The following is a 20,374-nucleotide window of genomic DNA, read 5'->3' as shown; positions in this document are numbered from 1 at the left end:
TTAATAGAGTTTGAAAGGCTCATGCTTTCTCTCCCATCCAGGACCTAGAAGCATCTTCCATAGTCACAGTGAAAGGCTCTGATTTTTCACCTTCCAGCTCACTGGAGTGCAGACAGGCCACTTTTAACAACACATGTTTACATTTTGTTATAAAAAATCTGCGCCATTCTGGTCATCTATGTCAAATACTTCACAAAAACCTAAAATACGGAAAATTCTCCTCACATGAATTTTCCTGAGGACTGAAAGATTTTTAGGATATGTCTTTTACATGAGTACTCCATTGCCAAATATCACCTTCTATTATCTGCAGTTTTGGAGGATGTGATTGAGTTCCACTGCCCTTGAAGAGAAGAAAAAGCTGTTTTTCTCTAGCTCTGGAGATTGAAACTATTGAAATGACATGGTTCCCTAACACAAGAGCCAACTTCCACCATGAACCTCTTGAAAACAAACACCAAACCTTTCATCACCTTGAATGTATTCTAGAATAGTCTTTTATCTCACACTTGTTATTTTGATTTCAGAAATATCATGGGTTCAAAAAGCAGAGCAGCTGGACAAACAAAAAAAATAAGATAAAAAGGAAAAGGAAATCACAGCAAAGAAAGCTGATGGAATGTTCAATTGTGAAGAGATCTGGAGAAATATGAAAACAAGCTCCTAGCCTGATGAGCTGATTCCTGGTGCCTGGGTTTATGTACCAGTCATGGCTTTTCCAGCTTTGCAAAGGACGCTAACACAGCCTTCCCCTCCCCTCTCCAGCAAGGGGGACAGTCATGGCAGGGAGAGGGTAGCACAGTTCAGGAGGCAACGAGGCCTGGGAAACCCTCATCTCCCCAGGGATGCCTCTCCCACCTGGCTTCCCACTCAAGCATCCTGTGCCTCATTTCCCACTGCTGCTGTAAGACTCTTGAGTGCTTTGATGTAGGCAGCTAGCAAAGTGTCACCTTCAAGGGGTGAGCAAGGGGAAAAAGTTATTCCATGTGCATAAGGCATAATTCCAGGTAAAGCTCTTTGTGCTGCTGAGTAAACAGTCTGGCTTATCTTGCACAATTGCTTCCTGTTTACCTGTGAGATAAGGACTGGGGCAGTCCACTGAGACAGTGACCCAATGCAAAACAGACAAGACAAAATTGAAACTGAAAGAGATTACATTTTATTTCCTAGCTGCAGACAGAAGTTGTGATCCAGTGTGAAAGACTGTGTGTGTACATACACATCCATATCCTCTGTGCTACAGGGAGTGGTCAGTGTCTAATTTGGCCAGTAATTGTTTCGCCTTTCAGGACAAAACCTCCAGAAAGGAGAAGGCGCTGAAGCATGATTTTAGTCTGAGGATGCAATTACATGCTTCCATTTTTCAACTTTTTTTTTTTTTTTAAAGGTCAGTAGCTTTCTAGCAAGTTTTAGAAGTGCTAAAATTTGTGCCAAATCAACACATGCAGCTGTGGACACGCTCCTCTGAAAAGTGAAAGAAGCTTTTCTTCCTGAGCTACTTTAACCAAAATGGAAAATATAATTGTGAAAAAGGGATGTGAAAACTCTGCTAAACCAGACCTTTACATGGTCTACTACCTTTCATTATGCAAAGTTATAATGTCAAAATCACAGATTTAGTAGGTTATTTTTCAATAATTACACAAATCCTTTCTCAGGTAAGCACAACATGCTCTCAACAAATTATTACTGCAAATGCTGCACATACACTGTTCTCCTTTCCTCTTTCAATGTTTTTCATTCAAATTAACTTTTTTCATTTCCTTTCTTAAAAAAAGTACATCAGAAGTAATAAATACTCTAAAATAACATGAAGCTACTTTCATGTTTCAACTTTCAACTACTCTCAAAAAGAGTAAAAAAAATCTCAGACAGCATTTAATTAAAATAGGATGTTAATATTTAAGAACACAAACAGGAAAGCATCTCTGTCATATGCAAATCCCTTGAGCTATTATAACTTTCTCTGATTCAACAGACATAAAATACTGTAGCATAAAACTAATTTCATGCTACTTGATAAACCAGTGTGTCATGCTCACATTACTACGTATTCTTGTTAAATAAATGTTCACTTGAAACAAAGTATATGCTGCTACATTATTTTTTAAAAAGCATGTAGAAAGGAATGTATATACATTATGTGGCATTTAATGTAATTACAACTGAGCTGAATTCTGCATGGAAATGGAGATTCATCTCACTTTCAAACTTCTACAAGAATAATTTCACCCCGCAAACATCAGCCCCACAGTCAAGAACTCAAAGGAGAGCTTTATATGAGGGATTCAGTTGACCCATCATGTATTTTCACTTAATTAAATTTTTTTTTTTTCATTTGCAATAAGCATCTAAACCAGAGAAACATATTTCCAAACATAGAGATTAAGTAATCTTATACATCTTTACTGGCTATCTTTTTTTTTATATGCATTGGTAAAGATGACATTTTAGCTTAAGACTGTTTTCACTAATCATTAACAAATGTCATCCTACCTAAGATGTTATTCAATGAATTTGTTCTTTAGAATTTTCTAGGGACTATTTATTGGGAAATTAATTTAGAACCATGGTTTTTTGTAAAAACTATGATATGTATATCAATGAATCCAAGACAGCTTCAGTTTTCTGGTTTTTTGTATTTTTTGCCTATTAGTCCTCTCTTATTCCTGAATATATTAAAGCAGTCTCTCCAGGTATTGCATATAAATTCCAAAGTAGCTTGTATTTTCTTATACCCTTTTAGGTGAAAGGTTTTTTTTCCTTTCTCTTTTCATAGTCCATGGAGTTTTTTTTTTAAACTTCAAGTTTGTCTAATTGTTCATTTCAAATTTTCAGTAGACTGAAAAGTGTTCAGCGTTATTACCTTTATTTAGTTTTCATATACTTTCATGCCGTGCGGATAAAACACAATAATTCTGGAAAGCTTCCAGTTGTATCAACACCACTAGCACATATTGAAGTCCCATTTGTTATACCAATGATCATTATTAGTTTGTCCTGCCCCAGTGAAAATTCCCAGAGGGAGCCCAAAGTGCACAGCAAAGGCTACAAAGGTCTCATTTCAGAACCTGTTTGTGGGTTGCCATCCCTTGGGGATATTATCCAGCCATCAGAACACCAACACTGCACAGCACTCTGCAATATTCAGCTGCCACATTCTCAGCCTGAGCAGGAGCAGCATGGGGTGGGTGAGGAGATCCACACCCTGTGGAACCTCACTGCAGGGGAGGGGACAGTGTGTCCCACCTACCCTGTCCCCAGCTGCACAGCATGGAGAAGTCACAACGTGTGAGCTGGAATGAGCTCCCTTCCTGGATGTGTGACACATGAGAGGTTCTACTGACATCAGAACAATCTGTAACAAAATGCTCTAACTTAAATTGCTTAGCTGGGTTTATCTTTAACTCTACACTTCAGTTTCACAGCAGAATGCACTTACTTAGGTTACAGAGTCAGCATGGGAGAGCCAGGCTACCTTCTTTCCACTGTATTCTGCTCATTATTCACTGTGCTGGGTATTGTGGCATTGCAATTTCATTTTTGCAATGATTCAGCTCTTACACTGGGAGTTCGCATCTTCCTTACATATTTCTTCCCCCTGCAGTTTTTCATGAGCATCATTCAAATTCCACCGAATGAGAACAATGCCCACATGAAGCCACAATACTTTTTTTAATAATAACATTTTTCAACAACAGTTTTGGCTGCCTTTATAAGAGAAATTTTAACAAACAAAAGACAAAATGTGTAGCCATTCAATCTATTGTAAGGAAAACCAACAAATAGAGACTGCTGCTAACAGGTAACTACTACTGTAGATGTCTCCTCTGATCACTGAAGCCAGGATGTCTTTTTTACATTATATGTATTTTCTTTTTCTCTAAATGAGTATGTACCCTGCTGAGTCTGAGTTTCCTTAATTTTACAGGTTAACTGTCTATCCTACAGTATAACCATTTGTGTTTACATAATGAGCTTTAGTACTATTTTCTGTACTATGATTACACCTATACCTATCACAGACTTCTAATTTTCACTCTTTGCTTTAGTAAATATTGATTATCTACAACTATTTTTTATATCTAGACATCTATTGGGAACTTACACATTTTGCATAAGCAACTGATTAACAGAAAGCCTTGTAATATAGAGAAGACACAGAGAGTTATGTGGTATAATAACCAGAATGTAAAATTCGGGATTATGTGCACAGTGAGAAAAATAAATACTGGAAGCAAAACAATAAATATTTTAAAAAGATTATCCTGAAACAGTAACAGATAGCTAGCTTATTTGATTAGACTGAGTGCATTAGAGTATTTTATAGTTTCTGTAAACAAGATGTTCTGCGTAAGTACATTTTTAGCCTTAGAGAAACAACAGCCTGAGGTTGCATTTGACTCCCTGGGATAACAGATGACTTAAACATCCTCCTTCACTACCTTTAATGGTTGAATTGGATAGCTTCCTGTCTGTCAGAAAGAAACCTTCTTTCCCCATGGATCTCTTCTTTCACAAAGGTCAGCGTAGCCTCTGTTTTGCCTTTGTCACTTAAAAAAAAAAAAAGAAGTCAATAAGTGTACCAGTATATTTGCTAATCTTTGATGTCCTAAGGAGTTTTTTGCCCTTTTTTAACGAACTAAAGAAACAAGAAAGGAGAACAAATGAGAGAAAGCTATTTCTCATTGGAATTGTTTGCTTTACGATTTTGTAATTTTTAAAAAAATTATATAGCAGCAATCTTCAAAAAAATCCACCCACATGGGTATTTTGCAAGTATTTCTTCCCTTGTCAGACAAAAAGTTATTTTTATCTAACAATTAAGGCACTTGCTAAGATGCTTTTCACAGATATTTCTTCCCAGGCAACTATTTGGTCATATGATTGAGAACATTAAAAAGAAGATAAAATGACTTTTAAGGGCTCTTTTCAATGAAACAGCCTGCCTGAAGGAAAATACAGTGCACTTCCAATTGCTGGGCATGAGATATTTTAAATGCATTTTGGTTCTATACAGTCTTCCAGTTATTTGTGTTAGCTGTCAACCATAAGCTGACTATAAATTTTAGCCACACATTACTTGGTGTCTGAGCTTACTAGTAATGCACTTTGTATTTTTAAGAATCAGTCATAATTCATACAGCATACAAATCTAACAAAGAAGCCTGAATATATTCTTGCTCAGTGTAATTTGAGGGGACACTGTAAGGCAGATGCAAATGTCAATATTATTCTCTACACGTAAATATTCCCTTTGTTTGCATAATCCTCATGGGTATCATGTTTCAGTATTTGGCTGCTTCTAGCAGACCAAAGGGCAAAGTGGTGGAGAGATCAGCAGCAATGCACATCATGAGAAGTTTTCAAACAAAACAAGCCTTCTGGCCTTGGCAAAAACAAAGTCACCAACTTCAGTTTCTGGTTATGATGAGGTCAGTTTTACACATGTCAAGTGACATTTTAAGGCATCAAACAAAGAAGATACTGCCTAGTGCTTCACCCTTCTCCCACAACCCTCACTACAGCACGAAGAAGACACACTAACAACTCCACCCTAGGGTGTGATGCAGCAAGTGTTTGTACATCCACACACATTCACACCCCCTTACAAATAAATGAAAACCATACTCTACAATACAGAACATATCCCCTGCCTTCTGACAAAATTTTTCATTCACTCCTTTAATCAGCTATTAATGCCCCTCTGCTCTGGCAGTCATGTCCATCAGACCAGGCTCAGGCCAACAAGTCTGACTGGACATACACAGGGGATGCCAGTGGCAAGGCAGCTGTGTGAGGGGACCTCATCCATGTCTGTAAGTAACTCAAGGGAGGGGTGTCAAGAGGAGGGAGCCAGGCTCTGCTCAGTGGTGCCAAGCAATAGGACAAGAGGTAATGAGCAGAAAGTGATGCACAGGAAGTTCCACCTGAATATGAGGAAGAACTTCTCTACTGTGTGGGTTACCGAGCACTGGAACACTTTACCCAGAGAGGTTGTGGAGTCTCTCTCACTGGAGACATTCAAAAACTGTCTGGACACAATCCTGTGTCATAAGCTCAGACACCAGGCTGACCCTGCTTGACCAGGGAGGCTGGACCAGATGACCCACTGTGGTCCCTTCCAACCTGACCCATCCTGTGATTCTGTAATTAATGGGATTTTGCCTCTCTTCCACACACATTACTGTCAAAGCCCGAAGAACAGTGGTTTTTGCTTTGTAAAATCCAGTGATGCAATAAACAATAGTTTTCCCAGCAAAAATTAGACTGTTCTTGCTTGAAATTGTTTACTTTAAAACAATGGCATTTTTATATTTTGTTCATTTAAAAGTTTTCCAAAATGTTTCATTTTCTTCATGCACCTACAGTCTTTCCTGCTTGCAGACCTCTGTCTCAGATTTTGGACACCTGTTGACTCAGAAACCTTCCTGAAAATCTTCACAGACACCCCTCTGTGTACAGCCTTGCTCAGTTAGCTCCACATTTCCAGCACAGGATTCAGTTTAAGCTTCATGTGTTCCACCAGCAGTTCCAGCTGACCTCCTTAAGGGACACTAACTTGCCAAAAGAAGTTTTTTTAGCAACAGTATTTTTTAGTATCACTGACTCTTATTTCAGACCAGTTAACTTTTATTGCAGTCAATTTCAAAACTCCAAGTTGGTCTGAAATCCATTATCACCCATTATCTGACTTTGGAGGTCTGGGCTTTTTCCATGTATTCCTAGAAGGACTCTAATTAGAGGCTTTGCTGTTTTGTTAGTGTTTAAGTCAGAAGGAAATACATCTTTGCACATCCAACTCAATAATCCAAAAAAGCATTCTTACTTTCCATTGCACTGCCAGGTGTTGCACATTTAAATTCCAGTTTCACCCTGCAGTTTGCCTCCTGCATTCATTGCCCCAGCTAAGCCAAATATTAAACTCCAGATGCAGACAAGCAGCAGCATCCTTTGCCGATTATCCCAACAGGGATAATCCCAGCAGTGAGGCACTCGTGTCTTCACACAGCAGAAGGTCTTAGGAGGAAAAGGAGGAGGAGGAAGGGAAGAAGGAGGAGAAGGAGGTGGGGATAGCAGCCGGGGTGGATCAGAGCACGCCTCTCGCTGCCCTGCGAGCCTGGGCTGCCTGGTGTGGGTGGCACAGGTGAAGCTGCCTTGGCCACAAGGCAATAGCAGCGCCTCGGGCAGAGCTTCGCCTGCGTTTTTTCACAGGGTTCACTGCTGACGTTTTAAAGACAGTTCTGGCTCCCTCTCGTGGAGCGTGAGCCATAGGCAAGGTTTTGCCATGCGCTGGTTACACGTTTACACATTCCTGGACCTAAAGTTTATAGAATAAGAAGATAAAGTCTTTCATTAAAGAGATTAAAAGGATCTTGCACTCTGATTTCTTAAAAAAAAAAAAAAATTATCTTCCTACACCAAACCACCACACTCACCATCATAATGCTCCAATTCTTCATGAGAATTCAGCAAAGCTCCAGAAGGCTCCTTTCCTTCCCCAGCACTTCCCTGACTCTGCCTATCTGATATTCACCTTCCACCTCTAGCTCCTGCATGCACCACACCTGAAGATGGAAGATGCTCTTGCCTGAGTTCTCCTTCAGCATCACATAGAGGTCTACCTCTAGGAGAAACAGAAATAATACTGTAGATAACATTTATATTTCATTCTTGTGGTTGTTTTCTGAGGCGTTTCAAATTTCTTTTACAGCACCTCATTCATATGAGTCAAATAAAAAGTGACACTGCAAAGTAGTAAGAATAGCTAATGTCAGATACAGAAGTAATGAAGGTTTTCCTTTTCTTCCTTTGTGTTTCAATTCAGCTCTCCATGGATCAATAAAATATGAAGATGACATCATCTTACTAAATGCTCATGTTTATTTGATGGTCCTTCATGATAAGCAGAAGAAAATGCAGAGTGAAAGAAGAACCAGGGGGAGAAAAAGGCATTCTTTAGACTTAAATCCTTACAAAAGGATCCCATATTGTGCTTGACTGGTGAGAAAATACCTCGCTGTTTCACTTTGACATGAAGTTTTCTATGTGACTTTTATATGAGGTATCAATTGGTATGGCATATCAAAATAAGCAACATTTTTAAAGGCCAGAATTCCACCATGTGCATGTTCATCACTGTGCTCAAAATACAGACCACAACAGAAGAAGTCAATCTTTTGTACAAAAACTGTTTCTAAAAAAGCAAGTAGTGCAACCTTATAGATACAAAAAGGAATATAATGGCATCCCAGGCATACCAGAGTTGTTCTGCAGCACTTAAAATGTCACTCATTAGTCTTACTCTTCATTAATAAACTAAAGCAAGTTTTGTGCAATTAGAGTTTTTTCATCTAGAGACATCTACCATATCTGGTAATAGATGTTGCAACTTATAAGCTGAAAAAAAAAAAAAAAAAAAAAAAAAAAAATCCGTGAGACTTTCAATAAGAGAGGTGTATGACTTTACACAGAAGCATGCCCTGAAAGAGGATTACCTGCATTTTTCCCAGCCTCTGCACGCCTCCACTGAACTGGTGAAATGTTTCCAGCACAGTAAAATGTTGATCTTCCCTCCATGACAGCAAAGAGAACAAATACAACAGCTGCTTCCTAGGAAAGTGCAGCCAAAATAAGCAAAATGGGTGCTCCCGGAGAAACACTGGACACCTCCTACACCTCCCACGGGTATTCTAGTCCTAAAAATGTCTAAGAATCCAAATCCAATCCACAGCAGGTTACTTGGTCATCCCAGAATGAACTGTTTTGTTAGCCTTATCCTTCTTACTGTGTAAGCACTCATGCCAGCAATAAACTAAAAAATAATAACAATGTTAAGTAGTGTTCCTTGAGAGAATGTAATAATTTTGATTTGAAGCATCTGTACTAATGAAAGCTGACAGAGACAACAAACATCTTTGGAAAATTCCTGCTCCTCATAAATTGAGGTTGTTAGGCTGGACATATTTTTTCTTTTACATTTCTTATGTGTTTTATTTTCACTTTTAATTTTCAGAAAAACAATTGCTCCTTGTAAAGAATCTAGTTTGCAATAACTCAAATCTGTGAAAGCACAAATGATGCTCAGTCAATAAGAACTCATCTGTTTCAATAAGAGCTCATTTCTTTATGATTTTTGTGACTGGTCATTGCAATATTTTCTTTCAGTATTTTGGGGCAGCTCACAGTCAGCAAACTCACATCTACAAGGAACTTACTCTCTTACTCAGATGAACTGGAAGAATTAAGTGGCAAACACTGATTCTGCGAGTATTGCTGGTTCTCATCCAGCCAAAGCTCTCAGCAGAGATGACTTGCATGGAATTATATTTTTTTCTTGCAAAAATATTTTTTAAATATGACATGAGAGAATTTTAAAAAGAGAGCCAAAACAAAATGAAAACCCAAGTCTGCCTCCTTATTACACCCTTGAAAAACACAAATTACATAATAGAAATTGTTCCATGCATAATAAGAAATTTGCAAAAGGCTTACAGGAATGTGAAAAACAATTTATGTGTCTTGCTGAAACCTCCAAAACTCTGATAAAATCAAACTTTAGGCTTCTGATCATCATTACAGGCCAAGAAAGTATTTTGTCTGTAAGTAATCAAATTATATAATTACTTGTCACTAGGAAACTATTGATTTCAAGATGAGCTATCAGTTCTTGGGGACAAAGCATAAGCTAAACACAACCAGGAATTACTAGTTAATTCTTTAAATAATCATTAAAATCAAAGAAATTATCTTTTATCTCCTCAGAAAACTACTCTTTTAAACTCCCAACTTCAAAGAATCAGCAAATACATTGGTGTGGCTTTGCTAAATCTGTTCTTGCTTTTAATTATGTAGGAGATATAAAGGTGTTTGTATCAAAAAGAACAAAGTGAATATGAGAGACAGACTTTAGTGTTTTGAAAATCTTTGCTATAGCTCAGGACTGAAAACTATTATTGGCCATTTTATTTTGTCTCCAACAGCCTCCTAGCAATAGTATTTTCACATGTTACCACACCTTTTTCTTTTTTAAATCTTTATTAATCTCTGCCACAACATAGACTAAACACTAAAACACATAAGTATGCTTTTTTTCCCCTTGGTAAGAAGCCATCTTCAGGGATCTAGCCTGAAGTTATTCGCAAGATAATTACACACATCAATCACCCATTAGTTTATCTTTCCCATTATGCTCAGTCTCTAGATTTACCCATGGATAAAACCTATTCTCCCTCTTTGGTATGCAATAATCAGCCAGTTCACTTCCTTTTGCACCAAAGGATCTCTGCTCTCTGTATGCATAAGTTCTTGTCAACTTTTATTTTTCTTGAGTATGCTCGAGTCGTCTTCTTCCAGATCTGTATTTCAACAGCACCTTAACACTAATATTTCCTCTCTTCACAGGAAGTGTCTTCACTGATGATTTGCTGATTCTCTCTGCCTAGAAATGAGAAAGTGATCTGGCATGATTATTCCTTAAAATAAATCCTTAAAATTCCTTAAAATACAAGCTGGTAAGGGAATGAAAACAGTCATTCTACAAAACACTTCAGACATCTGTCCCAGTGAAAGAAATACAAGCGTATGAACGGAAACCCCGAAATGTAGGAAATACAAAGTGTGGTTGCCTGGGCCAGTTAGCATAGCTGGGAATGGGTTGGGTAATTGATGTAGACTGAATGTGTGGCAGTGAAAGCCTGGGGGGGAAGAAATATTCTTGTGCCAGGAGAGCACACCCTTGGCAGAGGATAGTTAGAAGTGTTAGGTTGAAAGTGGCCTAGTAAAGGTTAGGAGACACAGAATCCTGTCAGAAGAGTTATCTCTGTAGTTGTTCAAAAAGTCTGTGTCCTACTGTTGGGGAAGAAAAGCAAAATCTGGTAATGATTTCAGGGAGAAGAGGGTTTGGCAGAGAAGATGAAGAAAGCAATGAGAGAAGACTTCCAAAGGTCAGCAGTGCTGCCAGGAGAACCAGCTGTGCATATATAGGTGGGTCAAGTAGCAGAACCATTATATGCTAGTTTAGCATTTCTGGGGGGGAAAAAAAGGAGGAAGAGGAGCAAGGGACACCAAGATAGAAGATACCACTTCAGAGGAACTGATTATATTTCAATGGCAGAAAAGAAGTACACCTGCAAAAAAATTTAAGCAATTGAATGATCTAAAAAAGAGGAAGAAAAAAAAAAAGATGAAACTTAAAAAGAGATAATTCGTGGGTCCTCAATTATCTGAACTCAAGAAAAAAGTATACAATGGGAAATGAATGAGGTGCAAAAATCTTTTTGAAGCATGAAGGACAGAATGAGGCTGTCCAAAGTACAAAGGCAGATCCATCAGGCAAAGGTCATAAAGGAGAGAAGAAAATACTCTGTCCACACGTATTGTAATGGGAAAAGCACAGCAAGAGATGGCACAGAACAGGTCAATGTTTATTCATTGGCTTTACAGTCATACCCACAACTTTCTATTTTGCCTTGGATTGGCTTACTCCTACCAGGTGCAGATCTTTCATATCTTCCTATTGAAATGCTTATTTTCCTTCTCCTGCTCCCAGAACTACCTTAACTCATTGAGGTCTTTTGCAGCATTTATCCTCCAGCATGCACTATACCCCTCACTGTTCCATGGCATATTCTCCATTACATAGGCACTACATGAGTTAGCAGGGGTCAAAACAGACCCTTCCAAAATACATTTTCTACATCTTTGATAGTGTTCTCAGTGACAGGTTTGTTTGAAATCCGAATTCCAGATCACACAGCCAGCTAGTTAGACACTGCCTTGGCCATATTTCTCTTCCTGTACAAGCCTGTCATAAATAACAGTACCAAAAGCCCTAATAACGCCAAGGCAGATTCAATTTATGGCTTCCTCTCTGTTCAAATGACATGTTATCCTAACAAAGAAAGAAATAATACCAGCTCAACACAACTTGTTGATCATAATTCATCTCATTTTGATCTTTCACGTACATATATGTATTTAGAATTTTTATTCCAGTATTTATCTGGAAATTGGAGATAGTTGACTGATCTACAACTGCCCACCTATCCCTACTTTTCCTCTTTCCCTTCTTCCTCTTCCCTACCACATCTGTTTTCTCAGCACTTTTCTTGTCTTTCAAGTCTTTAGAGAGTGCATGCAGCTCTAATTTTCAAAGAATTTCAAACTATTTTAATTTGGGGTTGCATAAAACATTGGCTGATGCAACACCCTGTCTCTTACCTGCTTCTCTAAATTCTCTTATTTGAGAAGGACTGCTATTGAGTTGTACTGAGTATAAATTACAGACACATGTCTCCCTACAAATATTATTTATAAGAGTTTGCATGTCACATCAAGTAAAAAATGAACAGGAATATGTTCAAGTAACCAGTAAAAACTCTGTTAATCTTTTACATAAGGACGTATCAGATAACCTATTAAAAGAAAGAAAAAAAGTGAAGAAGACTGGAAACAAAGTGAAAAATATAAATATATTGCAGTTTTATGTTTAAACTAATAAGCATCATAATTTATTTCATGGCATAATTTTTTCTCTCCTTATTCCTGAATCAAATCCTTGAATAGTCAAATATTTCTAATCACTACATTCCCAAAATAGGGACACAGAGTAGTCTGAGAAAGAAGTATAGGTGGAAATGGAAGACAAGAAAACAATTCATATCTCATAACAGATGTCTGGTCTTTGACATATTAGATATTCTTCCTTAATGTATTCTGATTCATTTCTTGACTCTTCCTTTCCTGGAAGTCTCATCTACTTAGTCACACCCTTCACACATGTATCTTTTGGAAAAATAAAAGCCAAAAAAACAACCAACTAAATTTTTGCCTAGTGCAGACAGCTTGTTATCATTCTCCCACGAATTCATCCTGAGGGATGTGATCTTGAGGTGTATCCAAGACTAAAAGGATCTACTTTTGGTTTTCACTTAATAAGATAAAACCTATAAATAGGTTTTATCTCATGCGGTACATGAAATTGTACTGAAGTGCTGAAATCCATTTTAATTTACAACTCTTCTCAGTGCAATTATCTAATTTTTAACACGTTATTTTAAGCAAGCTTGTCAGAGAAAACCTTCCCTGTTTGAGAAGAACTTGAAGAATTACAGCTCAGGGTCGGAAGGACATAGACCCATTTTCCCCCAGAGCAAGCATCCCTACCTGGAACCCTGTTTTGCATAACTGGTGCAAAGCACTTCTAGTTCCTTGTAAAAGCACTGACCCCTCTCAGGAGCAGGTCTCCTGGAGTAATTTTGCTGTTTCCAGTTCCTTGTTCTTTCTGTGGTGAAGGGTTCAGAAATGAAGGGCTTATACATGAAGGGCCTACAGAAATTCTGGGGTTATACTGTCACAAATTTTCAAGCCTGAAAAGTTGTTTAAAAAGTCCAGATCATTCACACGTGGATATACCCAAAACCTTGATGGTAAAGACAAATGGAGTTTTTCTTATATAATAAAATCCTCAATAATTAGGCTAGGGAAAAATCTATTTAAAACATATCTAATGTATTAGACCACCATAACACCATGTCATAAAACTGATGGTGAAGTCTAACAAACACATGAAAAGCCCCAAAAATCCTGAGAGTAGAGTGGATATGCAAAGGAGCAAATAAAAGCATATAAAAGTAATGGTTTGGTTAGATGTTTTTTGTTTTTTTTTGGGTTTTTTTTGTTTTTTTTTTTTTTTTTTTTTTTTTTAATTGAGAGAGAATGCCTGGGAGGTTATAATTTCATTACAGGGTCCATTACTGGTATTTAATAATAGAATGGAAGTTCTCAAGTGCTTTTATGATGTGGTTGTACAGTGAATATACAAAACTCCCTACTTCCATTTGCAGTCACACAAGATTCCTGTCTACCCTGCGGAACTGGATGAGATACCATCCTGTAAGCATGGAGTGTCTGGAGCAGTGCCTGCTCAACATGATCAGCCAGCTGTCTCTAGGCCACCAAAAAGTGTTCTGCAGATCAGAAATTCCAAAACCCTTCCATGAACAAATATTTAGAGCATGCATGTCTACAAAAATGTTTTTTTGCTACATTTTTCAAACCCACAGAATAAGGTTCAGAGACATAAAGGCAGTGAACAGTCACCAGAAAACACCATTCCAACATCTGTGCTTCTTTTAAGCCCTGCAAAACGCAGACATGATGACTCATACAAACTCACACATGATCATGAATGTAATATTTCATCATTTGTCAGGGCAATACAAATTTGAGGATATAAATATGAGCACACTATAGTGTCATTTACTTTTGACCTTAGCTATTTAGAAAAGGGCAAGCAATTTTTGGTTCTGCTTTGTTAGGATAGAGCTGTGTTAGGACATTTCAGACACAACACTAAGCCTTGCTCCTACAGAAAATGGTGTTAGTACAGCACCACGTACTGAAAAAAAAACAAAACAGAGAGTGAATCTGGTTTTCTCTAGCTTTCCCTATCAGATTGGCTGCAAGGTTTCATAATTCCCTCTCTTGTGTTGGTTATCTGATTTACAATAAAGCATAAGTTTATATTAAAGCCACTCCTCCTGTCAAGGCATTGAGTGTTTTTCACCCAACTTGAAGGAACTGTGTATCTTCATGATAGCCAGCTTGCTGTTCATATCAACCAATGAAACCAGAATTTTGAGATAACAAGATACAAATCCTTTGGCAGCAGTGCTTAAAAGATAGCATTAGGCTAAGAGGAGGGAGGCTGCAGTGACGACGCAGTGTGTAGAGACGGACTCCTTAGACAATATATTTGCTTATAAGCCAAGTATTAACTGGCTCTAAATAAATTCTCTTCAGTAAAGTACTGACAACAATTAAACATTTCCAAAATTGACTTAAATTGATTCTAGTTCTAAGGTTTGGAAGTCTCAGTTTTAACAATCTTATTTATTCTCTTGAACCTTGAAATTTTTTTTCTCCTCACCACAAAAATCTCATATTTTTTGCACAAAAAAGAGTTGAAATTAGAGTTGTCCAATCCCTATATAATCCTTTCACTAAAAAGGAAGAAGATCTGATGGAAAAAAGTAGAGATTATAAGTGTTTTATAGTCTGCAACTACATACAAAATGCTACCAGTACTATGACAGGGTGTTTTGCATACTGGTAATTGGTTAAAAATCAACTATACAATAACTTGGAATACATTACACATAAAAAGATTCTATTAAATGAGAAAGTAAAACCTGTGCTTTTTCAAAGACACTGCTTTTGTAATATTCAAACAGTAAGTATTGGTTATGGTCTAACTATGAAAGAAGATTTACAGGTCTGTGTCCAACAACTACTGCATTATAGTGTGACTTGCTGCTAACAAGGAAGTGAATTATTTAATAAGTGAATCACTGAAGTTTATAAAGGAAGAATTTACGTCTTTCACTTGTCAGCACTTTACACCCTCACACATCAAATCATTATGCCACCACTTCTCAGAGGAGTAGCCTGTGTAGATTTATAGCCCAGAACTTTTCGATTAATTAGGAAAAAAATAGGCATTCCAGAAACCAATCCACTTCTGCAAAGGTTATTTTTTTTTCCAACTCTGTCTTTCCAAGAATGAAGAGTATGGATCCAGAAAGAAACATCCGTACAAATATGGCACATTAAGGAAGTTTGGTGCATTTGGAGAAGGAATTAGTAGAAGTTAAACTACTATGAAAAATCACCTAATCCATTTTTGAAGCACATATAATTGGAGATAAATACATATAACAGGAAGTCAGAGTGTTAGAATCTCAATTTAACCAGCAGCTACAGGAATACTTACTAAAACATCTAGAAGTACCCGGCATATCTTACCTTGTTAAACTGGCATCTCTTAAAGACATGGCCTAAGCCAGAGATGAGCTACAGGGAAAATTTCATACCTGCTGCACTTTTGCACTGCAGTACAAATTTGATGTGTAAACCACCAACCATTTAAGTTTCCAAACTGGCAGGGCTACAGCTCCAGTTATCAGAGCACAGTATTTGATGTAATCCCTCAAACGTGTTTTGTAGCTAACAAAAAGTAAACATGTCTATGCAGAATTTAACTTTGCAGGCTACCTAGACTGCCAAGTTTCAGCTGCATGTGTTGGCCCAAATCTAGTCAGACTTAACAAGGATTGCAGAGCTTGTCTCTCCCAACCTCTGAGCTGTGCTCCAGTCACCTAAATCAGGAGGCAGAAAGGGACTCAGAATGACTGTTGGGCCTTTGTGGTTTTGGAGATGAGACTGAATATATTCCCATTTTTTGCGTGTTGCTGAATTTAGGCAACTTTCTTTGTTAAAGACCTACGCAGAATTCTCCAACATGATTTCAGATAAGACAAAAAAAAAACACAAAAAAACAAAACAAAACAAAACAAAAAAACCAAACCAAAAAACAAAACCTAAAAAACCCAACCAACCAACCAACCAAAAAACCAAAAAAAACCCCCCCAAAAAACCCCGAAACAAACAAACAAACAAACACAAAAAACCAAAAAACAACAAAACAAAAAACCAAACAAAAAACCACCACCACCAACAACAACAAAAAAAACAACCAAAAAACCACACAACAACCCGCATTTTTATTCAATAAATGTTTTTTATTCTGAACTCAATCAGTTTTTGTTCTACAAATGCAAACATGGCACCTTAAGGTGTACACTTACTTACTTTAATTAAATAATATCAGGTGCTTTATGATCATCAGTTTTACTGAATACCTAAGTGGCAGAATTCAGAAGTTTTTGGCTTTCTGAACTGTATGACTTGAAGTTCCAGCAGAGATAATAAACATGTAACAGAAATAATTCTTCTGGTTTCTAACCAGCCTTTGTATCTCATAATCATCTTCCACTTTGTGAAAATGTAGTGCACTACTGCTACCTAATGGGTTATTTTCCTCAGGGCAAGAGGCAAATGACCTATTAGATAAAAGACAATTTTATCTGAATGCTTCTTTTTCCATGTCAGAGAAACAACCACGAGGACACTTAGCAGTGGTAGTTCTGAGAGTGTCACCATCACGTTTATTTTTAATGACAGTAGTGACTGACAGTGGCACTTGGATGAAGCAGTTACTGCATGAGTCACTGTGGCAATGCCATTGGATGCAGTTAGCAATACACTTAGCAGTTTATCAGTTTATGAATCAAATAAACCCTCTTTCAGCCTTGGCCCTTCTACTGATATTACTTTCTTGCATGCCTTGTTCAGAAGCATGTACTCTGAAATCAATCTGTATTCATGGGCAAATATCTATTCATGGGCAATCTGTATTCAAGGGCAAAAATCTGATTGTCTCACAGATGACATAAAAAGGGAAAAGCAAACAAAATCTTCATTGGTTATTGAAAAGAAGGATAGGGAATCAAATTACTTGTTGCTAAAGGACAAAACAAATAATAAATTACATAAGAAACAGCATGCAAATATTTCCACTATATGCAACACCTTTTATTTTGGCCCTAACTCTGTTGAACAACAAAATACTTTCCATAAAGCTTTTGCCACTTATTTCCATGGTGCTCCAAAGCAGGTCCTTCTTTCCCAACCTGCTGTAAGCACCCTCAAGCAGCAAGGGAAGGTCACCCTTTAACACTTGCACATACAGGCAGACCCAGCCAGGACTGACAGATACCTGCAAAAGCCAGAACAAATATTTGCTACAGCTGACAGATCATTTCAAGTTTTAACTGGAACATTAAAAACGTTTTGTGTAAGCTATGCCAATTTTTTCCCACTTGTGGGCACCTAGAGTGAACAAGTTCCATCCTAGCAAGTATTTTTCTTCAGTGGTTCTCCTTTCAGAAGTTCAATCAGCCTGATTTTACTTTAATTTTCCTAAAATAATTTATCAATAGTATTGTCAGGCTGGAAACAGACATCTTTATTCTGCTTAAAGGTATAGGGACATAAGAAGAATGCAGTAGCCAAGGAGATCTTGGATCAACAATTTTACATATAACTAATGTTAAAAATTTTCTGGGGGAGCAGAGGGCTGTTCCAGTTTAAAAACTCTATTCTAATCTACTTCCTCCCCTCAAAATAGCCTTGGAAAAAAAAGACATTCAACCTTTTTTGTGAAGATACTAGTAAAGGATGACTCTTGAGATATCCTGATAATAACAGAAGGTAAAGGCATCTTACTTAGAGAAACACTTTATTCACTTTTACCACACCTGTACTCTGCAAATTTTTTTAATCTCCTAATTCTTCAGCGCTTATTACAGAGATATTGAAAACCAAAACCTATGTGTCCATCCCAGATGTCACTTCCAAGAGTGTTTGCAAATTTCAAGAAATGGCAATTGAATTTTTAAAAGCACAAACAGGCAGATCTCTCCTAGTAAGCAAGGATTACATATTAGCAACTGCATTCTCTTGGGGCTAAAGTATCCTGCATTCCTGATTGCACCTTAAGCTTTTTCAGCCCTTCCAGCCTGCCCTGCTTTGGGCCCATCTCTCACCTGAGTCGCTGTTTTGTTTAGCTGCTGACTGCCCAACTGCCATGTGGCACATGGCAGGGTTTCACATGGAGCACAGACAACCACAGCCTGTCTCACACCCAGAGCATCATGCAGAGAGCTGCCTGCCTGAAAGATCAGAGCCATTTCCAGGCAACCCAATTTTTCTCCTTCTCTTTCTCCCATTTATTTGGTGCCTTGTTTGGACAGAAACAGTCAATTGTAGAGATGTAATTTAAGAAGGAAAAACCTTTGTGGGAGTTGGCTGTGGCTGACACCTGAGGTGCCAGTCAGCACTGCATACATATGCATGGTTTTGTCATTTTATTCTTAAATCTTAAAACTTCTTTCCTTGTTTGCTCTGAGTGCAGTGATGCCAACACACTGTAAGAGGTCAAGGTGCTGAGCAGTGCCTCAGTCCCAAACAGGCACACGTGGCCCAAGCCAGCGGAGCTTCATCCCTTACCCCTGGGGCTGTCAGAACAGGAAAGTCATGAACCAACCCCAACTCCATCCCATTCAGCCATCAGCCCATCTCTTGCCATGATAACCACACTCACACCTGTGTTTCAGGCTGCCTCTGAAGCACCAGACTGATTTTATCCTGGCTGGCTCCATATGGAGTGAGGAGAACAGACGAGGCAAAAAAACCAGGCCAACCCTTAAGCTTTTCCAAAGGGGATCTCCAACATTTTAATAATTAGTGTTGCATCAAAAAAAAAAAAAAAAATCATGTATGCTTTACCTTCTTGCTATTCTTTTTTTTTTGACATTATTTAAAAGAAATGTCAATCTGCCATGTTTATGATCTTCAATTCACATTTGGTGAGGCATGATAACCAAAAAGTATTCTCACAATGTGTTTTTGGAAGGAAAAGCAAAATGGTGTAGCCTTCTTCTCCCCTGTGCGCACAAATTGTGCAGAAAGTTTGGGGAGAGGAGATTGTCACACCCCAGCTCCCTGTGAACACGGGACACTTTATCATTCCTGTGGAGCCATTTCCCTTACAGTCCTCCCAGGCTGGCACTCCAGGCCATCCATCCCTGGTGCACACAATGGGCATAGGAATGAAAAGTGAGGGAAGGAATCCTGAGTATTTGATAACTTTCTTACCAGCCAGTCTGGCACTGTCTTGCTTGCGGATACTCACTCCTCCTGGTTCTACCTAAGGCACTCACCCAAGCTGTGCTCCAGGGCTTAGTAGTGATAACTCCAATCTCAACAATCCTGAGTACTTCTTAAATTTCTGGACCTGGTATATTTTTGAAACACTTCTAGAAAAGGGCAAAGAATAGCCTTAATTGTCACCAGAAGGATCTGGCAGGCAGGTATCCCACTGAATCCAGACATTCAAGGGAGGGAAGTTGGCATCCCATTGAATTTTCTATAGATGTGCCGTGTGGAAAATGTCTTGATCACTTTCTGAACCCTATGTTGGAAACACCTCCCCAGGCAAGGATGATCTCCTGTTCCCCCTCCCTAATGGGGCTGCCCTGTCTTGTTCTGATCACAGCAATTTCTGGTCAATGCTTGGGTAGATCTCCATCTAGGATGTAGACAAGTTTGAAAGGCCACTGTACGATGTAAGTTTTCTTAGCAGACTCTTAGGTAATTTGCCAAGCCAGAAGTTACCGACAATGAAGGTCTTCTTTACAGGTCAGTGGCTAAAAAGACCTTTTGACAGAGTCAAGGAGAGGCAGTTTTCCAGGAGCTTAAGTTTCCAGTATCTGGTTAAAATTTATTCTAGAATCCTTCCTCAGGTGGCTTCTAGATGACCAGAGTACACTTGTGACTTGATTTGTGCCACACATTGTCTCCAAACAGTGTGAACAGGAAGAGACTGATAATCTTTGAAGGAGAAAAATGGAAAAGTTGGTAATTCCTAGCATTTCCCATGCACTAAGGAACTCCTGGTAAGCTGTTTACA

The 20,374-nt window shown here is 38.2% G+C and overlaps 1 long non-coding RNA gene across 14 annotated transcripts in view; it reads right to left on the bottom strand.

Moving 5' to 3' along the window:
- Positions 1–20,374, bottom strand: part of LOC310918665 — a 43,615-nt gene that overhangs the window by 13,493 nt on the left and 9,748 nt on the right. For 7 of the 14 annotated variants that reach the window (XR_014591709.1, XR_014591710.1, XR_014591711.1 and 4 more), the window contains exons 2-6: positions 10,211–10,441; positions 8,499–8,613; positions 7,440–7,627; positions 4,446–4,553; positions 3,443–3,601 (exon numbers count right to left, since the gene is read on the bottom strand). This is a non-coding gene — a long non-coding RNA (uncharacterized lncRNA). Of the gene's footprint in view, positions 1–3,442; positions 3,602–4,445; positions 4,554–6,829; positions 7,032–7,439; positions 7,628–8,498; positions 8,614–9,495; positions 9,588–10,210; positions 10,442–20,374 lie in introns of those variants that run through there. The other 7 variants (XR_014591718.1, XR_014591719.1, XR_014591717.1 and 4 more) reach the window with 6 other exon arrangements.

This window comes from Zosterops lateralis (genome assembly GCF_965231275.1).
Source record: "Zosterops lateralis genome assembly, chromosome: 1".
Taxonomy (NCBI): Eukaryota; Metazoa; Chordata; class Aves; order Passeriformes; family Zosteropidae; genus Zosterops; species Zosterops lateralis.
This window is presented reverse-complemented; position numbering and strand designations above follow the sequence as displayed.